The sequence below is a fragment of the Bacillus rossius genome, chromosome 1 (genome assembly GCF_032445375.1).
Source record: "Bacillus rossius redtenbacheri isolate Brsri chromosome 1, Brsri_v3, whole genome shotgun sequence".
NCBI classification, from domain to species: Eukaryota; Metazoa; Arthropoda; class Insecta; order Phasmatodea; family Bacillidae; genus Bacillus; species Bacillus rossius.
The window spans coordinates 257,178,860-257,189,053 of record NC_086330.1 but is presented as its reverse complement, the minus strand read 5'-3'; the positions used below and the strand labels follow the sequence as shown (position 1 = coordinate 257,189,053).

Genomic DNA, 10,194 nt, shown 5'->3' with positions numbered 1-10,194 from the left:
TGTGACGTATAATTTAAAGGACATAATTCGTAAACATACTAACTCTAAATTGTGGAAGGGTCGAGTAATGTTTTTTAGCCTTAATAATTAATGTAGGAATTTAGCGCCCTTAAATTCTCTTATTAACGTGTTACATTAGAAAATAACGTAATGTGGTCAACCCTGGCGCGAGGGGCACCGAGCCTCGGCCGGACGCCATGACATCACGCCAGTACAACGCGTCTCGTGGACCGGGGCGGACGCACATCCCACGGAGAGACATCATCCATTGTCTGCATTGAACTCACTTCTGGTAATTATAGTCACTTCCTCGAAACCTCTTTTTACTTATCTCTCCGTGCGTACCCGGTCCAATTTTCGGTTCAGGACTTAATCCGGCCGCATAACTTTCAAAACCCCCTGCACCACACTTGGTCTGCGGGGTAGTTTCAGTATACGGCACGGGCCGCCTCCCGAACCACAGAACTTGAACTAAAACCAGTCGCCCCGGCGCTGACACCACCCCGTAAGGAAACTTGGACGAATTTAGCTGCGGTCCGCGCTCCACTACCGTGGACGCGGACACCGCTTCGAGACATTGATATACGGGATTGGCCGCCTCCAATCGCCCCCACCCCGCTTTTGTATTACCAGGCTCAGAACCGCATAGTGCCACGCTAATATGTAACATTTAGTAATTTTGTGCGACGCCTTGAAACTGGAACTTTCTCGAGGAAACTTGTGCGATGCACCACCACGTAACATTCAGTAAATTTGTGCAACGCACCATCACGTAACATTCTTTGTAAACTTGTGCCACGCCATTATTACGTAACTTTTTAAACTAATTTTGTGTAATTGTGTAACTTCTGTATTGTGTGACATCACCCTCTGTACGACGTGGTGTGTAATCAGCGGTATTACACCAAACCCACAGTCGCATGAATAAACGACGCATGTCATTTGTTGGGACAGCCTAAGGTTCACCCGCTTAGATCGACATGCCCGAACAGTTCCGAAGTACGTCGCTCGATCGGGTAACTTCGGTTATAGAAAAGCGCGGGCTATAGCTACAGCTTTTGAACGTGAACAATGACATAGTTTTTTGAGCTAGCAAGTGATAAATTGCCAAATTGTACCAAAAGTGATAAAGATAACACTATTCCTGGATATGTAGACAGTGATACCGGTTATAACAATTTATTTGATGCCTTAAAAAGTGCAGGTTACTCGTTCTCAGTAGTGCAGCACAGAAGCAATTCAAAATATAAGATTTAATTTTCCATAGAAGACGAAGCAGGCAACATCAAAATGTTTATCTTGCTTGGTTCAAATCCTCAACCCTTATATCTATCGATGAAGGAAATGAATTGAGCTTTCAGCTTGGTGACCTCTAGATCATTACAAAAAAAATGAAGGGCTATAAAATGCTAATGATATAATGACAGAATGTATGGATGAAGTAACGTAAGAACTCTGAGAAAACCAACTAACCACAGCAATGTTTGCTATGTTCCCCACTATCAAAAGATCCATTAATGACCCTGCTGAGAATCAAACCCAGATCACTTTGGTGACAGAAAAGTGAGCACTTAAACACAGAGACCTAATGTTTGCCTCTAATGACCACATTTATAAGACCACAAACCAATTGCTTTTTACCTTTTCCCCCATTAATTGAATTACCTTACCTTTACAGATCGTGAGCAGAAGGTAATGACTAGTATACTGAATGAAGTCTTTGAGATTAAGGGCTTCTTATGTGTAGGAATGTTTGCAATTTTTGAAACAGCCCTTTTCGGAATTTTATTATTCTACTACTGTTAAAAGTCTCTTCTCTACAAATTTGCTTTGTTCTGTTACTAATTATTATTAATGTAGGACATCCTCCATTCATTGCATACCTTTAGTGAACATATTATATTTTATTATATTTTGATTCCCCTCGCTGGTTCTGTATGTTCAACTACAGCTGATTCAGTTGTGTCTTTATATTTTTAATTATTTATTTGTTTATTTATTTCCATAGTTTTCCATGGCAAACAATGCAAAACTTCAATGGTGTTTATCCAAAAATTGGAAGTAAATCATATTTTGAAGGTTTGCTATGTAACAAATCATTATTTAAAAATTTATTGTAGGCCTAATGTTTAAATTCAAGAAAAGTTTTCTGATGTATGTTCAGAGAAAAAGAAACATTTACGGAAGCTTACTGTAACACCAAAAATGAAGTATGATGTTACTGATATAATTTGTGTTTGATATAATTATTAGTGTTAAATATGCATTTGCAGTGTTAATATCTGATCCCTTTCACATACAATCATAAGTGTGATAACTAAAATGATGTATGACGATTTAAGAGTTAAATGTTATGTTTAATCTCTTTCCCTAACTGTTTGATGAATATTTTAAGTACAAATGTGCAGTTTGTAGTTCTTATGTTAGATCTAATTCATATTATACAGGCTAATGTGCATTGTTTTATTAAGAATAGTGTTGTAACAAACTGTCAGATTAAATTGTTTTGTTCCAAAATAGAGCAATGCTCTTTGGAACATTGCAGAAAATAAAATTTTAAGAATTACAAAGTCTAGCACAAATATTAATGTAAATCAGCTCCAAGACTTAGCTGTAAATGTGAAATTAGGCCTATGTGATTACAATCTTCTAGCATTAAAGGTCTAGTAAGCCTACCTACATTTGTATGTTAAATAATCCAAGTTCATGAACATTTAAACAAATTGCTGCAAATATTTGAGTTCAATGAACTGATTCAAATAATAAATTATAAGTTAGGTTGAAAGATAATCTAGTAATGAAGCCAATATGTAGTATTATTAATTAAAATCTTGTCTGTAATCTCAGAAGTCAGAGAAGTTGAACCCTCATGCAAAACCCAGAGCTGGTTGATAATAATTTTTTTTATTTATTAATCATTTTTGGGATTTTTTTTATCAAAGATTGATTAATTTACATTGATTGATACCAAAGATATACAAGACTTTAGAATACGGATTTTCCTTCATATCGAAATATTGTTATTTAAAAAAAATTATTTTCTTTTGTTGATAATACACTTGACGTCGTCCGGGCCTGCGACCCTCTTTCGAATCCGATATGCAACCGCCCAAACACCTCCATCCTTTGTTCATATTCAAACCTCCCGCCAGCGAGTGCGTGTGTTGGTAGCCCGGCAAGAGGGCGCTTAGCTGCAGTGCGCCGCACACCTATTTATAATTAATATTATTGTAATCTTTTCTTTTCGCCCCTAAAATAGTGTCACGACGATTCAGTAAGTGAGTGCCTTTTGTTTTATTAATATGTTATATATTTGTAATAAAGTACGTGCAAGCACGGCCACGAACGCTCCCTAGCGGGCGACGACGGAACCAACACATAACTTTATTCAAACTATATTTTATCACATAAGTAATTATTACAGACGGTCTGGTCATGGATGTGTATCTGGTATTTTTATAAAGAGCGCCATGTTTACTGCCGCAAACCCTTGTCTCACCCCAGTCTCCTTCTACAGCCGGCCGAGAGCGGACGTCTCTGCAGACACCCCGAGGACATCACCGTTGTCTCACCGATAAGTAGTTCTGTTGAGTTAATTAATTCAAATCGTTTTCTCTTCACCCTCGGGGTCTCTCTCGGTCGGTGGGGCTGTTTAATTAGTGATTTATATACTCTCCGGAGTTTTTAACCACCCGTGTTCTAAGTAAAGGTTTGAGGCGACGTGTGTGGTCCGCCTCAACTAAACAGATTCGTGCCTCGGGCGTTTTTTTAACAGTATCACGGAAGGATTGTATAAGGGCGTGTAACGTGTAAGTAAATAAAACCAACTTAATTGAGTCACGTGTCTTTGTGTTTGGGGGAGGCCACGTGGGTCCTTAACCCAGTCAGCGGCGTGTGGGACGCCCTAAGAGCCCACTGTGGTTAAGTATAAGCGTGCCCGACGCTGAGAACGGGCTTGGGTAGGGACAGGTGCTGAATTAGGTATCAGGAGGGCTAATATCTCGCCGCACACGGGCCACGTAACGCCCTGAGTAAGAATATTAAGCCAGGTCCACGTGCCCACTCATGTGGTGGCACCCACTATTTCCACCAATAATTCAAATCGTAACACCGGTACGCCCTCACACTTATTGGAATTGGCTCTAGAATATAATAGTGAATAATCTGTACTTGTCTATGATTTTTTTTTTTTATGTAGTGTATATAGTAGTGTTTTTTTTTTTTTTTAATGGTTGTTGGCTAGTGTTATGTATTATGTGCACTATATGCAAATGGTAGTTCTGATAGTATATGTTCATAATAACTAATATACTGATATCAGAATAGCTCAAAATTGGTCTATATTGTACATATATGAATACTTTATAAGATATGTATTGAAATATTATTTGAGTTAAGGAAAATTGTTACTGTAGAGTGTAGATGATTGATTGATTATTGAAAAAAAAATTCCTTGTGACAACCATTAATAATTTTTACTGCTTTTTATTAATCCTTAATAAAAATTCACAAGTCACCATTCCAGCCACAAAACAAATATTATCAGCAATTTTAAAATACACCAATAAATATTATCAGTGATTTTAAAATACACCAATAAATATTATCAGTGATTTTAAAATACACCAATAAATATTATCAGTGATTTTAAAATACATCAAATAAACTCTCTTCCTGCATTCATGAAATAATTGCTTATTTACATTGGCCAGCCAAAGAGTAGATAAAAAAAAGCTGTTCTCCACAAGCCTGAAACAAAAAAGAAATCAAAGTTAAATGATTTATAATGTACTAAAGAGAAATGAAACTGATAAATAAATGTATCAAAGAAAAAAAGTTATGCATACCAGAATGATAAATTACTTTCAAAACCATTTTAGTTAGAATTTTGATACATTCAAAAATACTTTTGGTAAATTCTCATTTATGTACTACAATTAACATTTTTCTTTGTCCTTTCAAACAGATATTTTTTTCCAAATACTTTTTGACAAATACTCATTTATGTGAAAAAAAATTATATGCAAAACATAATTCTATTTGATGCTTCAGCAACTTTTGAGTTGTAAAATTAAGCTCTTGTGCCCATTATTGCAGAAAAACTAGGTATTTAACAATCCAAGTAACTAAACAATTTTAGAAGTATGTTTCTCAGGGCCTCGAGTGAAGTATTTGCTTGTTATTAGCTTAAGCAAATCTAGGCTTTGATTCAAGCAAAATGTTTACAAGTTGTTTCATGTAATGCATTTCACATGTATCTAATCAAAGTCTTCGGGGAGAGTATTAGTAGGTAGCTTACCAAAATTTGAAAGATTCTATATGTATCCTATATGCTCATATTTTAGTCGTATCAACAAAATGCCTACACGAGAATAGATGTCAGCATGTTATTTTGCAGCAGTCAATGGCATTACTTCATAGTACAGTTGTGAAATCACTACAAAATGTGTCGGATGTACATTGCAATGATTTACAATTATTATCGATAATCGCATAACTGCAGAGTTCAGAGGGAGTTAGAAAATTAAAATATACCACACATTGTATTTTTTGTTTCTTAATAATATTAGTTTATATTCCTACAAAGATGGATTCAGAAATTTCCTAGAGTAACAACTTTTCCACACAAACCAAATTTGATAAATAGTAATTCTTAGTACTACGTACTTCGCCAAATAAATTATTTTTAAAGTCTAGGTAAACTTACCTAAAGAATTGCTTACACCATTTTACAGTAGTTATGAAGAAGTTACCTTTCCCTAACCATTTTCGTGATTTAACAGCACTTATGTAACTAACCTAACCAAGTATTGCAACTGAGAACTACAGTATAACCCTGTAATTGTTTTCAAGTGAGAATGAGGAAATAACATAAGCAGTCGATGGAAATTTAGCCTATCCAGTGTTTTAACATTTTACCAATGGACTCAAGTAAATATAATGTTAAAAACCATTGATCAGTACCCTTGATGCTTTAATTTGCTTAACCAATCCAACAATGATACAACTTCATTGCTCATCAATAAAGTAAATCAATCATCAATACAGTCAACGTCTTCGATTACACTGCGCTAATTCCCAAAGATATTTAAAAAAAATTAAATAAATGGTTTCACAGTAGTTTAATGTTCAAGCAGGTAAGTATAAACAATACAAAGTTTGTAAAATCATGTGAATGGTTGGTTAGCTAAATTTAAAAAAAGGTAATTTTCTTTTGTTGATGCTTATCCATAAATGAAATTATACAATTCTGAAAATACCTTTTCAGACACTAAAAATCTTCCTCTATTAAAACTGTAAACAGCTTTTCTTAATTCCTACTGGTTTTCAAGAAATCACATTTTGCAGGTCACACTAGATAGCCTATGCAGTAAAGCAGCTGTCACAATTTTTTCCTCCAATTGCATTGCAGATCCTGTGGTTTTCCATATATATAAGAATGTATATATTTTTTATTTGAATATTATAACCCAATGAAACGTAAATAAATGTTTTAAAAAAGTTACGAGTCCCTAATGTGTATCCAAACCAAAACGCCAACCCTTGACAGGGATTTATTTACAGCAGTATGGAGGTGCAAAGCGTAGATTAGTTACCTGCAATACCACGTAACCTGACGTATAAAAGGAATCATTTGTTACAAAATGAAAATTTATTTTATATGTCAGGTTATGTGTTGTCTCACGTAAAAAATTAGAATTTTGCACCTATAAACTGCTAAAAAATATTGCTCTCAAGGACTGATGCTTTGGGTTTGTAATGCACAATAAGGAGTCCCATAACTTTTTTAATGTTATAATTTACGTTACTGCATTGCAATATCCAAATAAAAAATATACAATTTGTGTATGAAAAACAAGAAGATCTGCAACTCAATTAATTAACATGGTGACAGGCCCTTTACTGCACAGGTAATGTAATATAACCTATAAACAGTGATTTCTCAAAAACCAGTCTGAATTTAGAAAAACTTTTTTTTAGAGTAAATACAGGTACATATTTAGAGATTTAAAAAAATAAATAAGAGTCCAAAGTTTATTTTGCATACAAAACGCAGCAACGTGAGATAATAACCTAAAAAATCACTGTAAATGTATATTGGTTGGTTAAATTAGGTTAGTAACATCCAACCGTTCAATTGATTTTACAGAATTTTTAATTGGCGCTATCGTAAGCTAACCAAATGTAAATTCCACTGTACTTAGAATCACTGTACGTATATTGTTACTAACCTAACAAATTTCACTGTATTTTTAATCCAGCTAACCCAAGGGCAGTATCTCAATATTACAGATTTGTAATAAATAATCCTAACCTATCCACATGTTAAACATGATAAACTACTTGCAGAATCAAACAACCCTCATAGAGAATAATAATTTTAAACATGTCAGGAAGTAAAAAACACTTTAGGAATTTATAATTTTTCCTGCAATACCCCAAATTATATTAAGTGCACTCACCTGAATGTAATTCAGCTCTGGTAACAATTATTTCAAAATATTTTTACTTAAATGCGGTTAACTGCTACACACCACCAGAAAACCTTTATTATGATTTTATACGTTGTGCGCTCATGAACATAAGATGAAATCTCTACACGCTACCTAAAATTTAAATAATAAGCCTATAGTGTACAAAAATTTGTATAAGAAATTATTACTTGCCAAGAATAACACAAGCAATGTTAACTTGTAAACGGACAAAACTAATCTCCTAACAAATCAAACAGAAATAGCTCAATAACTTACCTGAAAATCTCATAATTAGTAACAGGGCAATATTAGTGTACATGCGTTTTACTCTTAAAAAATATAAAATAACATTAGTCTACAATACTTTGTCAATGATGCAATGTTTGTTTTGAACGTACAGATAAAAAAAAATATAAAAACAAACCCGAACATTTACGAACCAGCCCGAAGGGCATGTCGATCTAAGGGGGTGAATCTTCGGCTGTCCCATTTGTTGCACTACTTCAGCGCCTAATCAATTAACCATACGACTCCCAACCACCTACCAAGTAGGGAACTCCTCATATCCCACGCAACACCGCCGACGATCCTAGTGGGCCACGCAGGGCAATCGATCCCACGACCCACCTATCGACTAGAAACAGAGCTAGTCTGGCGCTTACCCGGAAACACTACATCGACAACAGCCATTCCCACTAGGAGTCGCACCGGGACTCGAGCCCGAGACCCCGGACGACGGAAAATGTTTTAAAATCTTTAACCAAGTTTCACTAGAGTACCTTTTTTATCTAGAGATCAGCACATAATGCTGAGCAGGGAATGTGCAGCAGAGTATTAGCTAGTTATGCAGTAGTTCAGTCGCAACTGCCGAGCTTAGTGGACCACACTGGAGCCGACGACCCACCCCACATCAATTATTAGATGCAAGAGATGGCCTGGCACCCTTCTGGACAAGTAACATACATAATCATTTCACTCCAGCACCCACTAACCTTACTCTGGGTCTCAGTCGCAAAACTGCAGGTGGCAAAATTAGCACCCCTGCAATTTGTCGAAAAGCATAAGTCTACAGGAAAAGTTATTGCGACCGCGGAACAGCATGGACATTTTAGGAAAGCGTAGGTACACCTACCAGGACAATGGAGGTACCCTGTATGCCACTATTGTTCTTTGTGACATGACAATGCCAAGCTATCTACCCTCCCACCTCCCTCTGTACTTTGTTCAAGGATCCGAGCACTGCAACACTGGATGTATTTTCTGATTAATTTCGCAGTTGCCTCGAATCCCAGAGGTCTCATGTTTTATCTTCTGCTGGCTTCCCTTCCTCCCTGTGCTACTCCTAATCACCCTCTCTCCCGGCCCCGCCAACCAGATGCTCTCATTCTCTTTGTCTCTCTTTATCGCAGAGTGGCCCACATCTACCCCCACACTCCAACAGCCACACCAATGGACAGCGGCGCTTAGCATCGCCAAATGTTTTGCATGCACGTGTTACATTAGCAAAGTAACTGCACGCGACCCCACACACACACCGCAACTCAAGAGAGATGCTGCCACAGTCAATTCCAGTTGTGTGCCCCCACTGTTACTTGCCAAAAAGCATGGACTTATGAATAGCACACTACAGTGGCATAACACATACTGGTGCACATTTAACCCTAGTAATGTAAAATTTCTAGCAGGAAACACCAATAGGATCCCATGTGGAAGGAGAAATATGAAACCGAACCGTTACAACTAATGCAGCCAACCCCTATGACAACACAACCACCCATGTATACCTCCGCGGAAAATTCTATGCTGTTCGATTGGAAACAAATTCAACAGTGTTAAATGTTTTATGGTTAAAAAAGGTATATAATAAAGATTGTATTATAATTATAATCAACAGTTATTGCGTGTACAATGCCAACATAATATATTTTAATCTCCAAACAAGTTAGTGATTAGTGCAGTTATTATTAATAATTTTTTTAAATTTATAAAAAAAAAAACTTTGCTGGTATGAAACAATGTCACAAGCTTAACATTCCTTCATTTAATTTCGTGTAGTTTGAATATTAAAATTGTTGATTGAAAATGTCAACGCAACACTTAAATTTCAATTTACTAGTTTAAAAAAATAGCCCACTTTTTTTTTCTTAGTTTGTCATCTAGCCGCCAAAGGCGTTAAAAACAGTCTAGTGTTGATGTTTCTTGTCTATAACTACTATGTATTGTAGGATATGGGTCATTGGACAGCCGAAGATTCACCCCCTTAGATCGACATGCCCTTCGGGCTGGTTCGTAAATGTTCGGGTTTGTTTTTATATTTTTTTTTATCTGTACGTTCAAAACAAACATTGCATCATTGACAAAGTATTGTAGACTAATGTTATTTTATATTTTTTAAGAGTAAAACGCATGTACACTAATATTGCCCTGTTACTAATTATGAGATTTTCAGGTAAGTTATTGAGCTATTTCTGTTTGATTTGTTAGGAGATTAGTTTTGTCCGTTTACAAGTTAACATTGCTTGTGTTATTCTTGGCAAGTAATAATTTCTTATACAAATTTTTGTACACTATAGGCTTATTATTTAAATTTTAGGTAGCGTGTAGAGATTTCATCTTATGTTCATGAGCGCACAACGTATAAAATCATAATAAAGGTTTTCTGGTGGTGTGTAGCAGTTAACCGCATTTAAGTAAAAATATTTTGAAATAATTGTTACCA

At 35.8% G+C, this 10,194-nt stretch overlaps 1 long non-coding RNA gene across 1 annotated transcript; it reads right to left on the bottom strand.

The window, feature by feature from the left end:
- Window positions 1–4,469: 4,469 nt before the first annotated feature.
- Window positions 4,470–9,268, bottom strand: LOC134527500 (uncharacterized). The gene is made up of 2 exons (XR_010074205.1): window positions 7,752–9,268; window positions 4,470–4,749 (listed from the first exon to the last, which is right to left on the bottom strand). It is a non-coding gene; the product is annotated as an uncharacterized LOC134527500 (long non-coding RNA).
- Window positions 9,269–10,194: the final 926 nt, after the last annotated feature.